The sequence below is a fragment of the Zalophus californianus genome, chromosome 8 (assembly GCF_009762305.2).
Source record: "Zalophus californianus isolate mZalCal1 chromosome 8, mZalCal1.pri.v2, whole genome shotgun sequence".
NCBI classification, from domain to species: domain Eukaryota; kingdom Metazoa; phylum Chordata; class Mammalia; order Carnivora; family Otariidae; genus Zalophus; species Zalophus californianus.
Genome location: NC_045602.1, coordinates 76,676,153 through 76,695,714, shown reverse-complemented (window position 1 = coordinate 76,695,714; position 19,562 = coordinate 76,676,153). Strand labels below are relative to the sequence as shown.

At 55.0% G+C, this 19,562-nt stretch overlaps 1 long non-coding RNA gene across 1 annotated transcript in view; it reads left to right on the top strand.

Annotated features, from left to right (window-relative positions):
- LOC113938676 overlaps positions 1–13,438 on the top strand; it is a 15,511-nt gene extending 2,073 nt beyond the window's left edge. The window contains exons 3-4 of the long non-coding RNA XR_003524935.1: positions 1–73; positions 13,079–13,438. The exon at positions 1–73 is cut by the window's left edge and continues 17 nt beyond it. This is a non-coding gene — a long non-coding RNA (uncharacterized LOC113938676). The remainder of the gene's footprint in view (positions 74–13,078) is intronic.
- The last annotated feature ends 6,124 nt before the right edge of the window (positions 13,439–19,562 follow it).

Sequence of the window (19,562 nt, the reverse complement as noted above, 5' to 3'; positions counted from 1 at the left end):
CCCGTCCTGGAGGCCCAACCCTACAGCGAGGCCACGACAGGTCGGCAATCCATGGAAGGAGTCTTCAGCCAAGGTCAGGACTCAGTCCTCTGTCCCCTCTACCCACTGACACCTTGAGAAGCCCAGGCGCTTTTCTAGGTCTTTCTTCAGGGCCGGGGAGTGTCAGGGCGGGCTCTCTGCCGGCTCAGCAGGGCTAGGGACTTTGGATGTGCTGACGCCGACAGCCCTGCCCCACCCTATGTGGGTCCAGCTGGTCAGAGCTCAGCCCTGGCCTGGGTCTGGGCCTGGCATTGATGGATCGGCATGGGGTTTCACTCCCTAGGCAAGGACCAAACCTGGGTACCTGTGCACTCTGTATAAGGCCCATTTCTAAGCACTTTATTGATATTTGCTCACTTCATCTCTGCAATGACCCTCTGGGGTAAGCTATAATTCAGACACCCATTTTACAGTTGTGGAAACAGAGGCACAGAGGTGGATAAACCAACTTACCTGAAGTCACAGCAGCTCAGAGTGGGTAGAGTAGTCCAGGTTCAAACCCCTAGAGTAGCCCAGGCCACGCTTTTCACCACTGTGCTATACTATGTCTCCTTTTAAAAGCATTTATTGTTATTATTATTATTATTAAAGATTTTATTTATTCACTTGACAGAGAGAGACACAGCAAGAGAGGGAACACAAGCAGGGGGAGTGGGAGAGGGAGAAGCAGGCTTCCCGCCGAGCAGGGAGCCCGATGCGGGGCTCGATCCCAGGACCCCGGGATCATGAACTGAGCTGAAGGCAGACATTTAACGACTGAGCCACCCAGGTGCCCCTAAACTTATTTTTAAAAAATAAAAGATGAGGGGCGCCTGGGCTCAGTCAATTAAGCATCTGCCTTCAGCTCAAGTTGTGATCCCAGGGTCCTGGGATCAAGTCCCGCATCTGCACTGGGCTTCCCGCTGAGCGGGGAGTCTGCTTCTCCCTTTCCCTCTGCTGCTCCCCCTGCTTGTACTCTCTCTGTGGGTCAAATAAATAAATAAAATCTTTTAAAAAATAAATAAGTAAAAAATAAGAGATGATGGGGTGCCTGGCTGACTCAGTCAGTAGAGCATGGAGCTCTTGATCTCGGAGTCATGAGTTTGAGCCCTACATTGGGGGTAGAATTTACTTAAAAAAATAAATAAAATAAATTTTTTTAAAAAAGAAAAAAGATGAGATTACTTGGTCCAGGCTGCCTTTGGCATTAGGGGCATGAACATGGGACATTCCAGGTCATTCCCAGCCCTGTCTATCTTTCTCTCTCTCCCCTTTCCCCCTCCCCTCCACACACACACACACACACACAGCCTGCCTTGTCCTGGGGCCACCAGGCACATCCCTGTTGACCTCTTGTTTCCTCCATGGCCAGGCTTCAGGCCCGTGAGAACACTATGCTCTTGGGTTTGGGTCCAAGTCTATTCTGGAACATACCACCCCACGCCCCTCCTCCTCCCCGCCACCCCAGTTCCACCCCAGGCCAGCATTCCTGGAAAGCTCCAAGACTGCTTCTTTCAGGGGAGATTTTTCCATGGGGCTTCTGCGGCTGCAATTGGGATGAGCTGAGAAGGGGCCCACCCGCAGCCGACAGAGGCTGCATCTTAGGGCCAGAAAGCTTGGAGTGGCCCTGGCGCATCAGGGCTACTCTTCATTCCATCCCTGGGGCAGGGGCTTCAGCAGATGTGAGATACAGAGTGCCCTCCCCGTCCCTGTGTGTCTACTGGGCTTGCTCTTTTGGACTCTCAGAGGAGCTCGGGCCTCCAGCACTTTGTATTCACTAACTCTACTCGGTCTCACCCCATTAGCAGAGAGTGTGCTACTGTGCGCCCAGCCCGGGGCCGGGGTGCTGTGGAGCCTGCCGCTGATGGGCAGCCACAGCCTTCCCATGCGCAGTCAGCAACACGGTCGGCCGTCAGCCTCGGATTCACTTCCAGGACATCCTGCTGCTGCTCAGGGCCCCCCTGGATCATGTCCTAGCCTGTGTCCTGACCCCTGGCCCCAGCCCTCAGCCCTGCCTATTGTTTCAGGGGCAGGAAAGCCCGAGAATGCTGTCCCCAGCCTGGGGCTGCATGGGGCCTGCCACTCAGCATATGACTACACTGGCTCTTCCTCGGCCCAGCGCTCCCAGCCCCTCCTCCTCGCCAGCCTGAGTCAGAGGCCTGTCAGCTCAGGCTGCCCCCAAGGCCCAGCCGATTTGGGTGGGAAGGAGCTGCCTGGATGCCAAGGTCTGAGGAGATGGGCCAGGCCCTCAATCCTCACTGACCTGACCTTTTAGCAGGACCTTCTAAGCATTCTTTGACTGAGAAATCCCACATGCACACACACACGCACACACGCGCACACACACTCAGCCACACTGTGACCGAAGGTGAAAAGTGAGGTGTGAGGCCAAGGCAGGCCAGTGAGCACTGGGCTAGGCCAGCACAGCAGAGGCCTGAGCACCTCCTGGTACTGGAGAGCCAAGCGGCCCAGCACGGGAGAGAGGCCCGCGCTTCTTGATCCCTCCCCAGTATGGGCACAGATTCTTGCTGCCTGGGGGCCTTGCTCCATAGCATATGCCCCCAACCCTACAGCTCTACCTCTCTCTCTCTCTCTCTCTCTCCCTTCCTCCTCCTCTGCAAACCTAGCCTCAAAGAGAGAGTATCCAAGCCCCACAAAGCCATGGGCCCCTGACTCAAGCCCTGGAAGCTGAGACCAGGCCTGGTGGTCCAGTCTCTGGGGATTTCCCCTTCTGGGTCTGCCCCTTTGGGCCCCACTGTCCCCTGGCTGGACTAAAGCAATTGCTGCAGTGGCCGGCCCCACGACCTCTCTGTGCCCACTCCTGCCCCAGCACACAGAGGTCTGTGTGCAGCTCCATACAGCCTCCCAGAACTGCTGGGTTGCTTGGGCTCTGGGCCTTTTGTTCTCTTTTGTTTTTGCCCCCGTGTCCATGCCCCACATGCCCTCCCTGCTTACCCTCCTGACCATAAAGTCAGCAGTCAACACTTAAGTACTAGTCAGGCCCTGTTGTAAGAGCTTCCTGTCCGTTCATTTACTTGACGCTCACAAGACAGTGCCACAGTGCCATTAGTTATACCCATTGTTCAAATGAGAAAACTGAGGCTGAGAGAGGTTGAGGAATACTGCATTCCCACCCACCTTTCAAGGTTCACCTTGGGTAACTTCCCTGGTCCTCCTTACCACAGCCCAGGGCAGGAGAAGCCGCTCCCAGCTGAGAGCCACTGCCCCTACGCTGACTTCTGTGGGGGCCTGTTATTTTAGCCCCCCAGGCGTTGATGTGTGCCCTTCTCCTCTGCCCTGGGTCTCGGTGAGGGTCTCAGTCAGCCCCCTGCCTCGCCGCCCAGCACTGAGCCTGACGAGCACGGGCAACTCTTCTCTTCCTGGAGAAGTGGGCCTGAGGACGGAGGGTCAGGACCCATCCCCCTTCTCATCTCCCTCCAACTCACCCATTCCACAGCCACTGTCCTCCCCCTCCCCTCACCCCTGCATCTTTCCCTGTTCAACCCCGTCTGCACCTCTCCCACTGGTTTCTAGAGAAGATGGCGCGTTCCTGCCCCACTCTCAGGCTGGGCTTTGCTGGTGGGAAAGCAGAACCTGTGCTGGGCTGAGCCTGGGAGAGCGGTGGGACCCCCGCAACTGCCCCAGCTGGAGGCGAGCTCAGCACCCCGTGTTATCTCCGGCTGGCCACTTCCGTGTGTGTGTGTGTGTGTGTGTGTGTGTGTGTGTGTGTGTGCGTGTGCGTGTGCGCGCGCGCGCGCGCGCACTATGAGGGGAGGGGAGGGAGTGAAATGAAGCATTGGGCCCAATGCCACATTTATTTAAGGGGCACCAAGTTAAAAATAGACCCCACGTGCCCCCAGCACAGGCAGCAGGCACGCTGACCTCTGGCTCCGATAGGGAGAGGGATTCCAGGAGCCCTGAGAACTGTCCACAACTTGCAGCCCTCCGCACGACTCCCCGGCCTGCAGATGGATTTGCGATTCTGTCAAGTGTCACGCACACCCGGGCGTTGCTGGGTGGCACCGGTGACGTTTTGTGCGCTTTGCAGATTACAGTGTTTGTAGCAGAAGAGAATGAACTTTAGACCAAGAGGGGACCCCAGCGGGGGATTACTGGATAGCTGCCCCCTTCATACTCGCCATTTTAACAGAGGGGACTGACTGAAGTTTCAAGAGAAATGACACTCGGGGCACCTGGCTGACTCAGTCGATAGAGAGTGTGACTCTTGGCCTCAGCGTTGTGAGTTCAAACCCTATGTTGGGTATAGAGATTATTTTATTTTATTAAAAAAAATTTTTTTTAAGATTTTATTTATTTGCGAGAGAGAGAATGAGAGACAGAGAGCATGAGAGGGAGGAGGGTCAGAGGGAGAAGCAGACTCCCCGCTGAGCAGGGAGCCTGATGTGGGACTCGATCCCGGGACTCCAGGATCATGACCTGAGCCGAAGGCAGTTGCCTAACCAACTGAGCCACCCAGTCGCCCTAAAAAAATTTTTTTTGAGAAAGAGAACAAGTGGCGGGAGGGTAGGGGCAGAGGGAGAGGGAGAGATAGAATCTCAGGCAGGCTTCAAGCCCAGCACGGAGCCCAGCGCCAGTCTCTATCTCACGACTCTAAGATCATGACCTGAGCTGAAATCAAGAGTTGGATGCTCAACCGACTGAACCACCCAGGCACCCCGAGATTACTTTAAAAAATAAAATCTTAAAAAAAAAAAAAGACACTCAAGCGTATGCAGAGCAAGGCTTGAATTAGGTCTCTTAGCTCCCAATTCAAGACTCTGTCCACTGTTACATCATGCTGATCATGTTATATTGCACAATGTTCGAATAGATTTTGTTCTTTTGTGTTATGTTATGTAATGTCATGTAAGCAGGGGTGGGAATGGGGAGTCGTTGGAAGGAGGAGGTGACAAAAAAGGGAATTAGGCTGAGGTACAGGCAGGGGGCCCATATCCTCCCTGACCCAGATGGAGCTCCCCTACCTGAGCTTTCTCCCCACGTCAGGTGTAGTGGGTGTGGCTCAGCTCCCAGCGCCCTAATTAGCACCTGTTGACAGTTTCTGGTTTGTGTGTTATCACCTTGGGTCTGCTTATCTTTATCAGAGCCAAAGGTTGATTGGAGCATTCTGGCTAGGGCTCAAAGCAACTCCACTCTGATTCCACAAAGCATTTATGACCACTGTTAGGAATAACAGCCCTTTTTCCTCCAGATAGCAACCCAAATGTCAGCTTGTCTGAGAGCTGCCCTCTGGAATCTTGGTTTGATCTCTACCATGCCCACCAAGAAGACAGTGCAGGGTCCTCCCCTCGGCCAAGCGAGGAAGGACGAGGAAGGCCCCAGGAACCCAGACCTCCAGATCTCCAGCCTCAGGCACCTGCAGAGATGCCCCAGCCACCTGACCGTGCCAGAAACCCCTACCAGAGGCCGAAACCCCTTCCCCTCCAGCCTCTCTTGCTGGGACAAAGTTCCTGAGCCTTATCAGCCCAAGAGGCAGAATGTTAATCTGGCCACCTATGCTCTAGCCCTGCCCCCTCACAGCTGGCCTCCCCATCCAGGTGGGTGGGGGTGTGTACCCACCAGGACAGCAGGCCCTGCACAGCCCCTGGAAGGGCTCATCCTTGGCCTCAGGGGAGATATCTTCTCTGAGAAGTGACCCCAATTCTTTTCTGACACCTGACATTCACACCTGTAACCCCTTGGTCTGGTGATGGCAGAGACGACCTAGGTCCTACCCCCGACTCAGCTGCTGTCTCCTTCCTCAGGACCAAGGGCAAGGCACTGCACACCCAGACTTCAACTGCTTTACCTGTGAAATGGTAATGGACTTTAATCTGTCCTAGAATACCCTCATTCCCACCGGCACCTGGCCCCTAAGTCTGACCACGCCACCCCTCTTGCATACACCCACCTGAACAAGCCCCAAGGCCCTGAAGGCAGCTCTTTGGTGTCGTGAAGCTCACTGGGCCCCACTTACGGCCACCCAAACCCCTTTTGCTATTGGGCCAAGTCTCCAAAGACTACCCAGGGAAGATGAAGATGCCCCGCATGGACGTCCACAGAGATCTCAGGCAGAGACAGGTGCCTGCCCAGCAGGGGTGTGTGTGTGTGTACAACCACGCTCCCCGGGCATTGTCTGGAGGGGGCATTGTCCGGGGGCTGGGCGGTTGCCTTTATGGCCAGGCATAAAAGGTAATCATTGACCACATCAATGCCGCCCTGCGCGTCAGTGTCCGCCCAGGCTCGACCCTGCCAGGCCCTGGATTACTTTACAGTCACATAAAAGGAGCCTCCAGACTGGCCTCTGGGGACTTTGGCCCTTAAGCGAGGAACGGGAGGGAGCCCTTCCCTGGAGACGGCCTTTTCTTACAACATTTACTTGGCCAGAGAAGAGCCTCCGCCTTTTATCAAACACCACTGGGATTGTCTCGGCCCATCCTGCCTACACCACAGTCACCATCAACAGGGGTGACCCCCCCCACCCCTCCCTCCTCCACCTCTCCCTATCAGGACCCACCAACAGCTTGGATGCAGCCAGCAGCAGCCTGGGGGCACCCCCTCCCCAGGCTAAGAATTCAGGACTCAGCTGGGAGGCCTTGTTTCCTCTACAGGTTTTATTTCATGGAGCCCTCCTCAACCCCATAGGGTAGGAACAGAGATAATCCCCATCTTATAGACAGGATCACTTGGGCTCAGAGAAGTCAAGTAACTTTCCTAAGTCACACAGCAGGTACATGGCAAACCTCCACAATTTCTCATAGCCTCTGCGGCAGTGGTCTCCAGGCCTGTTTGAGCGCCTACTGCTATGAGTAAAAAACAACTCTAAGCACACACCTCTGAGGTATTTATACACATCCGTACATCGTATACATGTACTACTAAAAATCTACATGTTAAATAGTAGCAAATGCCTGCACCCGAATGGAACAACCTTTTCTCATCCTATCATTCAAACCAGATCCAGTCAACTTCAGGGATGCTCTCCAAGGCTTGATTCTAGCAAGAGCCCCTGGGGCAGAGAGAGAAGGTGGGGAGTGGGCTGAACTGGAAAAGAAAAGTAGGCCTCGGGCAGGCGAATATATTAAGGGAAGGACACTCCAGGCGAATATATTAAGGGAAGGACACTCCAGACTAATGCTTGAGCAAAATCCAAGAGGCAGAAAATGGCAGGAAGTGTTTGGACCCAGAGAAGAACTCTGGGAACGTGAATGGGGATAGCCAGAGACAATGCTGGAAAGGTCAGGAGGGGCTCGAAGCAGCTGGCCACACCGCCAGCCCTTGTGTAGAAGGCAGTAGGGAGCCACAGTGGGTTCATGAGCAGCAATGTGACTTTGCCAGAGCCGTGTTTTGGAAATGTCTCCCAGGCCACAGGGTGGAGTATGGATTACATTCTTAGAAGCTGTCCTTGGAGTTGTAGCATGTGGCCCTTTGAGAGGCACTAGACTGAAGGCCAGTTAAGAGTTGCCACACCTCTTTATCTTTGCACATACTCTGCCCAACTTGGGGTGACTTGGGCACCCTCGCGGGCCTTGATTTTCTAATCTGTAAAATGGAAATATACTAGCACACACACCATGGATGTTATTGTCACTCTGCCAGTAAGGCCGGCGTGCCTGATTCAGTGTCTGGTGCGTCACAGATGCTCAAGAAAGGGCAGCTCCTCTCATCATCAGAACCCACCATTCCCTTTGCTCTGCCCAAAGAAGTCAAACCAACACCCCCCACCCCAGAATCTAGTCTAGACTTTACTTTTGAGAACCCTGGTAAACTTACTACTCCCTCCCTTGCACTCACCTAGCTCTGGACACATACTGGCAATGCAGCATTAGCCCATCAGGTGACAGTTACCTGCATATACATCTGTCACCCCCTGTACCAGACACATAGTGGGCCTGGGTAAATTGCTGTGACTTGGTTCAAAGCATAAAAAGTGAAATAACACGGAAGAGGAAGAGGAGGAGGTAGCAGGTTGAGGAGCACTCTGCTAAGCTCTTGGTGAGCATTATCTTCTGAATCCCCTCATCGACCCCATAAGGCAGGGGTATCAGGCGGGATAGGCTGGTTTGTGCTGCAGTAACCAACATCCCAACATTTCAGTGGTTTAAAACAATAAAGATTTATTTCTCTGTCCCGCCAGATGAGCACTGCAGGTCACCTGAGGCGTTCTTTAGTACGTTTTCCTCACTTCAGGACCCAGGCTGAAGGAAGCTCCCTGCCACCCGGCAACACCGCTATTCGCTATTCGCCGTTAACCACGGCGGGTGAGAAAGGGATAGGAGAGTTCACACCTTAGCTTTCATTGTTGTCCCCCGGAAGTGGCGGGCGTCATGTCAATTCTACTCACATTTCATTGGCCAGAGCAAGTCAGGCAGCCACACCCACCCCCAGGGGTTAGCGAAGTGCAATCCTGCCAGGCCTGTTCCCAATTCTGTGTCACCGAAGGCCACATAGGCGGGTCATGTCCATCCCTAGCTGTGCTAACAGCCACTCCCAACAGGGTGACTCAAAGCCCCCTTGTGGCAGAGTCGATCCCCCCATCCAAAGACTATCCACCTCCCCTCTATTCTGGAACCCCCACCCCCCTCCCCATAACATCAACACACAAGAATCTGGGTCAGTCTTTATGTTCCAGCTAAAGTGAACTCATTGAGGAATCAGCTTTGACTTTGGTTAGGCACGAAAATCACAACCACATTTCACGTCTGATACTGAGGCACTGTGGGTCTGGCAAGCAGCACAGGAGAGAGGGGGAAAAAACACAGGGACAGCTGTTGGCTTGGGGTTGGAATTCAATTTCTTACCAAATAATTACATGCTATCTGCGGGCTGCGATCACACACTTGAGTTTGTGCCATAAGGAGTCAGTCCCATGCATTTCCCAGAGCCCATAACCTGTTTTTTTCCAACATCATTTGCAAAAGGGATTGTGTAGGCTCTGGGGAGGCAAGTCTGCTATGGGGTGTGTGTGTGTGTGTGTGTGTGTGTGTGTGTGTGTGTGTGTGTGTGTGTGTGTGTGTGTGTGCAAGACGGCAAGCCAGAAAGGAAGCTACAAGCAGACAAGGCGCGTCTCTTACGAGCACGATCCCTGCTGGTGGCGGGAAAGGACAGGTCTCTGTCTAGCTTCAGAAAAGCCTTCCTCAATGAAAAGTGTGTCATAAGCCCGGCTCCCTATGCGATCGTAAAGAAATGCCCTCAACCTCGGGCGGACTTCACTCTGCCCCAGGCAAGTTAAAGGAGATGCACTCAGGCGAAGGGGTGGGGGCTCAGGGGAAAGATAAGGGCAGAAACAGGCAGAGTTTCAGGCAGACAAAGCAGAGCAAAAGTTCAAGGTCAGAGACCGGTAACATTCAGAGGGCAAACTGGGGACAGAGGCGGGACTGCTGAGGGGCAGGATGGTATTGTGAGGGGGGGCGGTTGCAGGGGCTCTAGGGCTCTGCTGTTTACCAGCTGGGTGGCCTGGGCAACTCCCCAGCCCCTAGAAGCCTCAATTAACTGAGGCTAATGAGAGCCCCCATGTCACAGAGTGCTAAATAGGTCTGCAGATGAGGCCCTGCCCTGCTCTCTGGGCCCTCAGTGGGGGGGGGGGGTACCCAGTGAGAAATTCTCCCTCCCTCACTGTCCCAGCAGAATGGAGCCCTGGCCAGGAGAATCAAGTCCAGAGGGAAACTATTTACCTTGTTAGGAAGAGGTCCTTGTGTTTCAACCCTTCTTCCACCCCTTACTGTCATCCCTCAAGGCCTCCCTGGCCCCCTGCTGCTGTCCAGGGCCCTGCTGGTGAGGGTGGGGGTGGGGGGGCAGGGTTCTGGAGGCAGAAGAAGAAATTCCGGAGCCTGATCTTTAGGAACTCATAACCTAACTGGGAGGAGGAGGTGGCTCACTACCCAGAGAATGAGGACTAGAACCCATGGTTTGGGGCAGAAGAGCTCGGGGCCAGGAGGCAGCATCAGGGAAGGATCTGGAGCCTCAAGGATGGAGGGGATGAGTATGGGGGCACGGAGGGGCATGGCAGGCAGCAGACACACCTGGAAGAAAGGTCTGGAGGGGCTCGTGGGGTGCAGTTGGGTGGCGAAGGCGGGATCCTAGTGACAGGAGCAGTAGACCAGGCTGTTGGTTGGGGATGTGGGATGCTAAGTTCATGCCCCGCCCCCCAGGTGCAGACAGAGGAAGAGCAAGTCTCTCTGGATGGGGTTCCCACTTCCTCTGTCCAAAGGGACAGGCCCTCACTTTGCTGCCCCACAGCCAGGCCCAGCCTGGGTTGACAAACGGGCCCTCCCCCCTGACCGGAGGGGCTGAGATGTGGCATTGTTAGGCTGGAAGTGAGTCACAGAGTTTTTCCTTCCTTCTCTTCCTCTCCACTTGGCTCGCCCGACACCTTGTGCATTCTCTCTCTTTCTCTCGCACACACACACACCTTTCAAAACCCATGAACTATAAGTAAGGTGTCCATCTGCACAAACCCCTCGATCCAGCGCTCCAGCGCTGGGGGAGGTGAGGGGCTTGGCTCAGGGTTCCGGTCCACGTGTATCTACAGAGCACGTGCCTGGGTGTGTGAGCGCACAGGTGTTGCGGAGACTCTGATGCGCCGGGTGTCTGTATTTGTGAGCTTGTCTGTGTGGTTGAGGTCAGGAAGGGGTATCTGTGAGAGAACACAGCATACCTGTGTCTGTGAGGTTGCGGTTGGAGGAAATTTCCATGGGGGCAGGACTCTGCGCTCCTGGGCTGTGGGCCGGGCACAGGTGTGTGTGTTGTAGGTCTCTACCACCGAGGGGTAGGACGTGGGTGGTAAGAGTGTATTTGTGCCCGAGGTGTGTCCGCATGGATATCCGTGTTGTGAAGAGGTGGGTGCTAGGCGTGGAGGAAGTGTTTCTGTCTCTGTGTTTGTGTGGGCGTTGAGGGTGTCTGGCTGGGACAGCCTGCCTTGCCTCTGGCTCTGCAGGACATGAAAGGACTTTAGGACTTGGGTTTGTGACTGAGGCTGGTGTCACATCCTTCAGTTACATTTCCCTCAGCCGGGCCAGAGGGCCAGAGATAAACCCAAGTCAGCCCTGGTGGCCATGGTGATGGCGAGGTCACATTCACAGGGGGTGCTCAGGGGGGGAAGGAAGCTCATCAGCCTGAGCACTCGGCCTAGAAGAGGGAAGGCAGGGCCTTGCCCCCTCACTCCCTCTGGCCGTGCCTCACCTGAGTCCACCCACACTAGTACCCTCACACACTAGAGCCTCAGGCTCCCTTAGATGTCTCCCTTAGATGCAGAGCCCAGCCAGGGAGAAGGGGCACCAGGAGCACAGGGTCCACCAGCCACCAGCAGGCAGGACTCAGCTCGGGTGCCCCTCCACCGGCATGCGGCTCTGCCTCCCACCTAGGAGTCCCTCCCATCTGACCCTGCTCCCAAGCCGACCTCAAACCCCACAGGGCCCCCATGCATAAAAGAGGGACAACGGTATCTACGGAAAGGGTTATCTGCACCCCAGGTGAGCCTGGAGTTGTGGCCACAGGAAATAGAGCTCAGCATCCATGCTCCCTTGTCACATCTCCTACCCTGGGAGAAAGTTCAGTTGGATCCTCCCCTGGGATGGGGGCATGAGGCGGGTGTGAAGATCCCTGGGCCGTCTCTAGGGGGCGCTGACAGGCAGGCAGCACGTGCCTGCACCTGTCAGTGGATTAAATGAGCAAAAAAGACTGGGCAGGCCAGGGGAGGGGGTTTGGGGAGCTGCGTGAATGGGGGACAGAAGTTCAGTGGGGCCTGACAGAAGGGTTTGTCTGTGGGATGTGTGACTTCTGTTACCCACTGGCGGTAGGAAGAGCACCAGGGCACCTCGGAGAATTTGATCCCAGGCTCACATGGACTGGGCTCTTTGGAGGGGGTGGCCAGGTTGTCCTTGGACGCTTGATGGAAGTCCCCGCTCCTCCTGGGATGGAGGAGGGATGGTAATGAGGGATAACTGGGGTGTGCCTGCTTTCCCTCTCCTCTGCAGGCCTCCCCAGAGCACACTCTCCCTCTAGAGCCCCTCAAGGAGATGGAAATCCCTTACTTCAGCAGCAGGCAGGAGGGGAGGGGACCGTCCCCCAGGATGGGCCCTGGAGGGAAGCGTCCCTGGGGGACCCTGGCCTTCCAAACCTGGCTGCCTTCTCCTGGGATGTCCCCCCACCAAAGCCATGCCCCTCTGTCCTCTGTGACCAGGCTCCCCGCGTGCCTGCCTCAGCAGGAGGGAGGCGGCTCCGGGGTCAATTCTGAACTCTGGGGGGTGGTCCGGGTCCAAGGAGGTGCTGTCTTCCTCTAGCACTGCCCATCCCATAAAGGGCATTTGTGCCCAGGCTACACCGCCCACCTGGGGTTGGGGGCCAGGGGCTGCTTCGAACACAGCCCCACAGTGAAAGCGGGACAAACGCGCCTGTGTGCACCCTGGCCGAGGTGCCGGAGGAAGTGTTAATGGGCCTCCTTCCTGCCCGGCCCATGCCAGCTCCTCGGTGCTCATCCCTCTCCCCAGAAACGCCCACTTCCGCTCAGTCTCTGTACACCCCCTCCACGTCCCTGGCCACAGACCTGTCCGGCTTTAACAAACATCCCTCTCAGGCTTCGGGTTTATGGCTTTTCCGCGCGCCCTCCTTCATGTGGTCGGGAACCAACGCTCCCCGTCCCCAGAGCGGAGGCCCGGCCTGGGCTGGAGGGGGCTGGGGCTGGCCTCGGGGCCTGCGCCTGGCAAAGCAACCCAAGGGGAGGCCGGGATTCTTGCCTCGGACGAGGCCTGGCCAGGCAACAACACGGGAGGGATGAGCTCTGTCCTGAATGGGGCGGGGGGCGGGTAGGGAGGTGGGCAAGGCAGCTGCCAGAGCCAGGAGGGGTCCCTGGAAAGGACAGGGAGACCATCCCCGAAGGGGACAGCACCAGCCCAAACAGTGGCAAGAAGGTGAGCAGGGGTACTTGTGGGCTTTGTTTTTCTTTGTTTTTAAATGGAACATTCCTTCAGCACCAATTGTGTCCGGGGCCAAGGAAGCCCTGCGACGTGATGATCTCATTTCATTCTCACAGAAACTCACCAGTACCATCACCCCCATTTTACAGGTGACTCACTGGGGCCCAGAGAGGTGAAGGAACATGTGCCCAAGTCACAGAGCTGGCTAGTGGCAGAGGGAGGATTCAAGCCCAGGCAGCATCCGTGTGTTGAAGAAAAGCCACTACACTATGGGCCTTCTTGTCGGACACTGTTGGGCTTTTGTATCTGGGCCTGGGACTGCCTGCTAGGTGTCCCGGAGTCCCTGGGTCAGCCTCAAGAGGGCCAAGGAGGAAGCATTCAATCCTGGGGCTGTCTGTACCCTCACACACTAGAGCCTCAAGCTCCCTTAGATGTCAGCATCATCTGTATGCTGACATGTCCCACATAGGGGGCCACGTTTTTGAATGTGTGTAGAAGCTGTTGACTAAAACCCACATTCATTTAAAAGTGTGACTGAATGTATACTTGCTCCTGGTCATTTATACTTTTTTTCCTCAGTCCGAGGATTTTAAAAGTACCCCTGCCGTCACGGGGAGCAGGGAGCGGGTCTGCAGAATGTTTCAATTCTGTGAAAGAACGCTTGTGTTCAAAAAGTTTAGAAACCACTTTTCAGACTAAGACACCAGTGCCCTGAGAGGTGGCACATCCTGGGCAAGTAAGTTTCAGAGCAAGCTGGGGCCCAGGCCCTACTAAGTGCGGTGAGGCTCTCCTTTTATCTGGTCAAGGCAGCCCCCCACATCTCATCAGAGAAGGGGGGCTGACCCAGGGCTGCAGGGGTGGGACCCTAAGGATCCAACGCAGTGAGGCCACCAGGCTTGGGGGACTAAGGGGTAGGAGAAACTCAGGCGGCTCCCCTGTCTCCCAGCAATGTGGAAAGAGCCCCAGCCTTACCAGTCATTTGCTTCTCACATTTGCACATCGGGCTGGGGAAGAAGCCAGCTATGTATGGACAAGCAGGAAGATGGGGGGCCTTTTTCAGTGGGGAAGGTCCCAGTTTTCCACACAACCGGGCCAAAGGGAAAGACCCCTCCAACTGCCACTGTGGAAGGAAGCAAAGGAAAGACATTTCCGGGGCATTTACCGTGTGCCTGGCACTGTGTTTTTGCACGTTAGTATTTTTCTTTTGTTTTTAATCTCAACAATCCTGTAAAGCGGATCTGACAACTCCCATTTCTACAGTTGCACTTCAAAGAGGTTAAAGGCTATTAAAAGGCAGAGCCAGCACCTAAACTTGACCCCACGTGGTTCTAGGGGCTCAGAGCTGCTGCAGAGAGGACTTGGGGGGGGCGGAGGAAGGGGGGTGAGGCCCGGCCCCCACAGTTCCGGCCCCCGCGAACATCCTCTCTGCCGCCTTTGTTCACAAAACCGAAAAAGTGATGATGGTTTTCCTTCCTCTCTTTAAGAAAACAACAGAATCAAAACAAACAGAGAAGGGGAACTCCCCTCCTGTAGCTTTTGCCAGAAATAAAAGGAAGAAACAGTCCCAGTCATGCTCTGGGCAGCCCTGTTGCTAGGACAGGGCCTGGAAGGGGAAAAGAGAGCCCCCACCCCTCGAGAAACTAAAAGCTTCAGCGTCCCCACCTCCTGGTCCTGCTCGGCGCGCCTCTGCCTCACCCCTACACCCCTTCCCCACCCGTGGCCTCACCACCCCATTCTGACACACACAGCTGAGGCGGCTGAAACTTTCCAGAGGGCTTCAGTAAATCCCAAGGAAGGACAAAGAGGAAATAAAAACACACAAGTCCAAGAAATAAAAAACAGCTCCCAGAGTGCCCACTGGCACTGTCGACTCCCACGGTCAGTTCCCACGTAGGGCCCCCAGGCCCTGCCCCATTTCCCCCTCCTGAGCTACCTGCCCGGCAGTCCCCACTGAAGCGGTGTTAGCCTCATGGGGTCCCTCCCTTCCCAGAGTCAGGATCCTCTGTACCTTGGCAGCCACAACAGTCAAAATCGGGAGTAGTCTGGGGTTGGAGGTCCTGCAGGATGCCCACCCCGACCCTGACCGAGGGCTCTCCCATTCACCGCCTAGCGCAGATTACAGTTCCAGATGTCTTGTGCTGATTGGCTCACGTGGGGTGACTGACAGCTTCAGAGATCCGCCCCCTGCGCGGCCTTAAAGGCTCAGCAATGCATCAGTAACAGGCCTTGCCGTAACAGGCTTTGGCCTCACAGAAGCGGCCCGTCAGCCGGCCTCACACTTGCACAAGGACTCGAGCCCACAGGACCTTGGGAACACTGCCTGGGTAGATTAAGGAATTTGTGGTCTAGGTTCAAGGTCCGACTGTAGCTGGGGAGAAACCATGGAGACCACTCTCAGCAAATACTAAGTGAGTACCTTGTCATGTACTCAGTACTGTACCTGGTCCTGGGGGGGTTGTGTGAAGACAGATGAGTCTCAGAGTCTCCCAGGGACCTGGGAGAGATGGTGATGGCAGAGGATTGTTCTAAACATTTACAGGAGACTCTAAATGGGAACTCCTCCCTTCTTGGAGCTGCAGGAAGTCAGAGGGAGAAATGCAGGGGTGATGTTGCTGACTGGGGATTCCTGCGCCTCTGGGCTCCCCCTTGTAACCCAGGGTCAACAGGTCCTGCACTTAGTAGGTGTTCAGTTGGCGGCTGTTGGATGAGCAGGTTTGGCGCGGGTTAAATGAGGTGCATCGTGCGTAGGGATGCACAACACTTGCTGGCTTTCCTCAGCATTATGATGATGATAGGTTTGTCTTTTCACTGGCCCAGGAAGCTTCTCGAGGGCGGGCACATGTGATAGCTGCCCTGCATCCTCTCCCAGGTCCCAGGTCAGCAGTTGTGCCACTGGGGGAGCTCAGTAATGCTCGCAGACCAGCGCCGATGGATTTGGTTTCTCCCCAGCCCAGCACCCTCCTCTGCCATCCCCAGCCCCAGCACAATTTTACTGTCTCTAAGACCTACTCTATCTGCCTTCCCCGTCACTGAGCATAGGTCAGACCCCTCCGCCACCCTGCTGCATGCATGGCACCTAAGTCTGGATCCATGTGCTATTATAGAGCCATTTCCGGTTTCGGCAACCCACTCCCAGGAGAATGCACCCCCCTTCCCGGGGTCTCTGTGGAGTCTGGCTCAACAGCAGCCCAGCAAGATTTTGATGAATGAATTAATGAATTTTCTCTGTGACCTTGAGCAAATTCCCTCTGTCCCATTCTAACAAGGGGAAAACACTGTCTTGGGTAAGTGGGAGGACGTGTCTGGAGGTGGAGGAGGGCCAGGCAGGGCCTGGGAGAGAATGGAGTGGCTTGTGACACCCACCATGGCCAGATGGAATCGGAAAGGGGCTCCTCCAGTGAGAGCCAAGGCAGAGAATGGCCCCACACCCAGATGTGCCCCGGGTGAGGGGGGAATCTTCCCACGTGGGGGTGGGTGGAAGGGCGTGGTCCCTTGGCAGAGCCCATTTTGAAAAGGAGTTCTGTGTCTCCAAGCTCTTCCCATCAGGTAACCTGGTTCCCGAGCCTTCCCACAGGATCCGTCGTCCCACCCTCCTGGCCGTCAGCACCAGCTGTGACCTTGAATCGGTCACCACTCCCCCCTGGTCTTTCAAGTTCTCCTCTCTACCCACCAGGGCTTAAGGTACCACCACGGCCAGGTGCCTGGGAAGAAGCCCACGGATGGAATCCTGGCTGGCTGACCACCCTGCACTGGAGTGTTGGCCCAGGCCGGCGGGTTTCAGGTTTCAGCTTTCAGAGTGTTTTCCTGTCTACGGCACTTTCTATTTTTCAATACTTTTCCTATCACAGCCAAACAACAAAAAAGGAAATTGGTGAGTCTTCTAAGGGCTGGGAGAGTGGGGGTGGGCAGAACCCACGATGGGAAAGGCCGGAGGCAGGCCTGGAGGGGGAGAGGCCCCTCACCCCCATTCCCCCACCCTCCCACTCTCCTCCCCGCAGGGCTGACTCATTGTTTTGCAACAAACAGCAGGCAGCCAAGCCCTGGCAGTTTCTCGAAGTCCAGGCTGGGTTCAATCCCGGCCCTCCCAACGGCCCAGCCGGGCCGAAACGATTGGGTTATCTCCGCCCGCATCCCCTTTGTTTGGGGGCGGCCACTTGCTCCCCCAAGGTAAACAAAGTCTGGGCAAGTGCGAAAAGGAGGCACCCGTTTATCTCCTGAGGCCACGGAGTCCTGGCGGGCTTCGGAGCAGGACTCTTAGAGATACCCCATCCCCAGAGAAGCTCCCCAGTGGAGGGGAGGGGCTTCAGAGCACGACATCTAGAGCCCAGTGCCTGGGCTCAAATCCCAGCCCCGCCACTTAACTGCTGGTGACCTTGGACACCAACCCTATCTGCCTCCACCTCCCTATCTGCAAAATGACGGGATAATAGCATCTACCTCATAGAGTTGTGAGCACTGATGAGTTCATATATATGAAATAATGTTAATTTTTTAAGAGTTATATATAAGAAGTGTTAAATGGGTTGGGGGGTAATCTATAAGTAATGTTACATAAAATAAGCCCAACACCCAAGGCCAGGCTCTGAGGGAATTTCCCAACCCCAGCCCCACTTCCTTCGCTCTGCATCCCTGAGCTGAGGGCATTGATGGGCCCCAGCAGGATAGGCACTGAGGCCCCAAGCTCCTTTTCAAATGGAAGTTGTGCGGGGGTGGAAATCCTCGAGGGAGGTAGGCGCCAGCCTGGGAGGGTCTGACCACCTGAGGGGTTGCACAGAGAGGCTTTTTGGCTTCCTGCAAGAGCTTTTGGAATTTCATAAAGATACCTGCCAGGATGGAGAGCCCACAGGGGTGAAGCGATGGGGGTGGGGGGCAGGGCTGCAAGCTCTCCCTGAAATCCAGCAGTGGGATTTGTCCTGGCATTTTCTTTTCTGGGCTGATTTTCCCCAAGAGCTGACTTCTTAGGCTCAGGTTCCAGATTCAGATCTTGATTCTGACACTTACTAGCTGGGAGACTGGACAAGTTACTTCCTCTCTCTAAAGCTTCATTTCCTTGTCTATAACAAGAGATAATGATCCCGCCTTGTATAGCCAGCAGGAGGTCGAACCAGGCAACACAAGCCAAGCTCATAGTGAGGTGCCTGGGTGCAGGACCAGGGCCCCATCAGTGGAGGACCTGTAACCCACCCCTGTCCTTCTCTGGGACCTGGGAATCTCCTCACCTCCAGCCTGACTCCATTTGGCAGTGGATGCCCATCTCCACCCTCGACCCCACCCTGCTTCCTGCATCCTTTCCCATGAGTCTGAGGGCCTGGGGCTGGCTTCTCAGCCTCTTCCTTCCTGGTTCCCCAGCGCTGCCAATGTTGCACAGTGTTAATAGTGCCCAAGAGATTGGGGCTGACGTCCACTCTCCTCCCTCACCAGCACTAGGACCCTTTGTCACAAGTCATGGGTCTTCTCCAAGCCTCTGTCGTTCGGTCACTCACTCAGCAAATACCCCTGAGCACCTGCTCTGTGCCTGACACTGTAGAGGGTGCCACAGGTACAACAGTTAATGGAATAGAGAGCCATAGTCTAGCAAGGGAGACAACTATTAAATGTATATTCAAAACATACTTATTGAGTGCTACAGAGAGTGAAGGGCGCTATGAGCTAATATTTTCTGGAGGGCTCAAGAGAAGGTATTCCTGAGATTTAAGCCAGGACATGAAGGATACCTAAGAATGAAAAGAGCTGGGGAAGTAGAGGGAGGGAACAGTGTAGACAACAAATAGCACATACAAAGGCCCTGAGGTCACAAGACTTTGGTACCTGAAAGGAGTCTAGTGAGTGAGCAAAAGAGAGACTCAAGCTGAGGTTGGAGGGTAGAAACAACCAGGTCTGATGGGACCACATAGACCTTGGGGAAGGTTTTGGACTAGAACCACTGAGTAGTTTTAAGGAGTGGGGGAATGTGGTAAGAGCTCCTTCAAAAATGTCTCCAGCAGCTGAATGGATAATGGCTGGGGTGGATTCTGGGAGATCAAGGAGGAGGCTGTCTTTCAAGGAAGAGCTGCATGAGAGACAGCAGAGGCGGAGAGAAGGGGGCACAGCCCATGCTTACGGAGTAGGTACGAAAGGAATTGGTGATAGGGGAGGTGTGGAGGTTGAAGGAAAATGTGTCAAAAAGGACACTCAGGTTTCTGCTGTGGGAAGCTGGGTGGAGGATAGGGCTAGTTCCAGAGAGAGGAGACCCCAGGGGAGAGGCAGATTTGATGGGAGGGAAGATAGCAGGAGTTTAATTTTAGACATCTATGTCTAAAATACATTTAAAGTTTTTTTTAATTAAAAACTTTTTTTAGGATTTTTAAGTTTTTATTTATTTGAGAGAGAGAGCACGCGAGCATGAGTGGGGGTAAGGGCAGAGGGAGAGGGAGAAGCAGACTCCTTGCTGAGGGGAGCCCGACACTGGGCTCCATCTATCCCAGGATCCTGAGATCATGACTTGAGCCAAGGTCAAATGCTTAACCAATGGAACCACCCAGGCACCCCTAAATGTAAAATATTTTTAAAAGGGGCGCCTGACTGAGTCAGTCAGTAGAACGTGCGACTCTTAAACTCGGGGTTATGAATTCGAGCCCCACGTTGGGTGTAGAG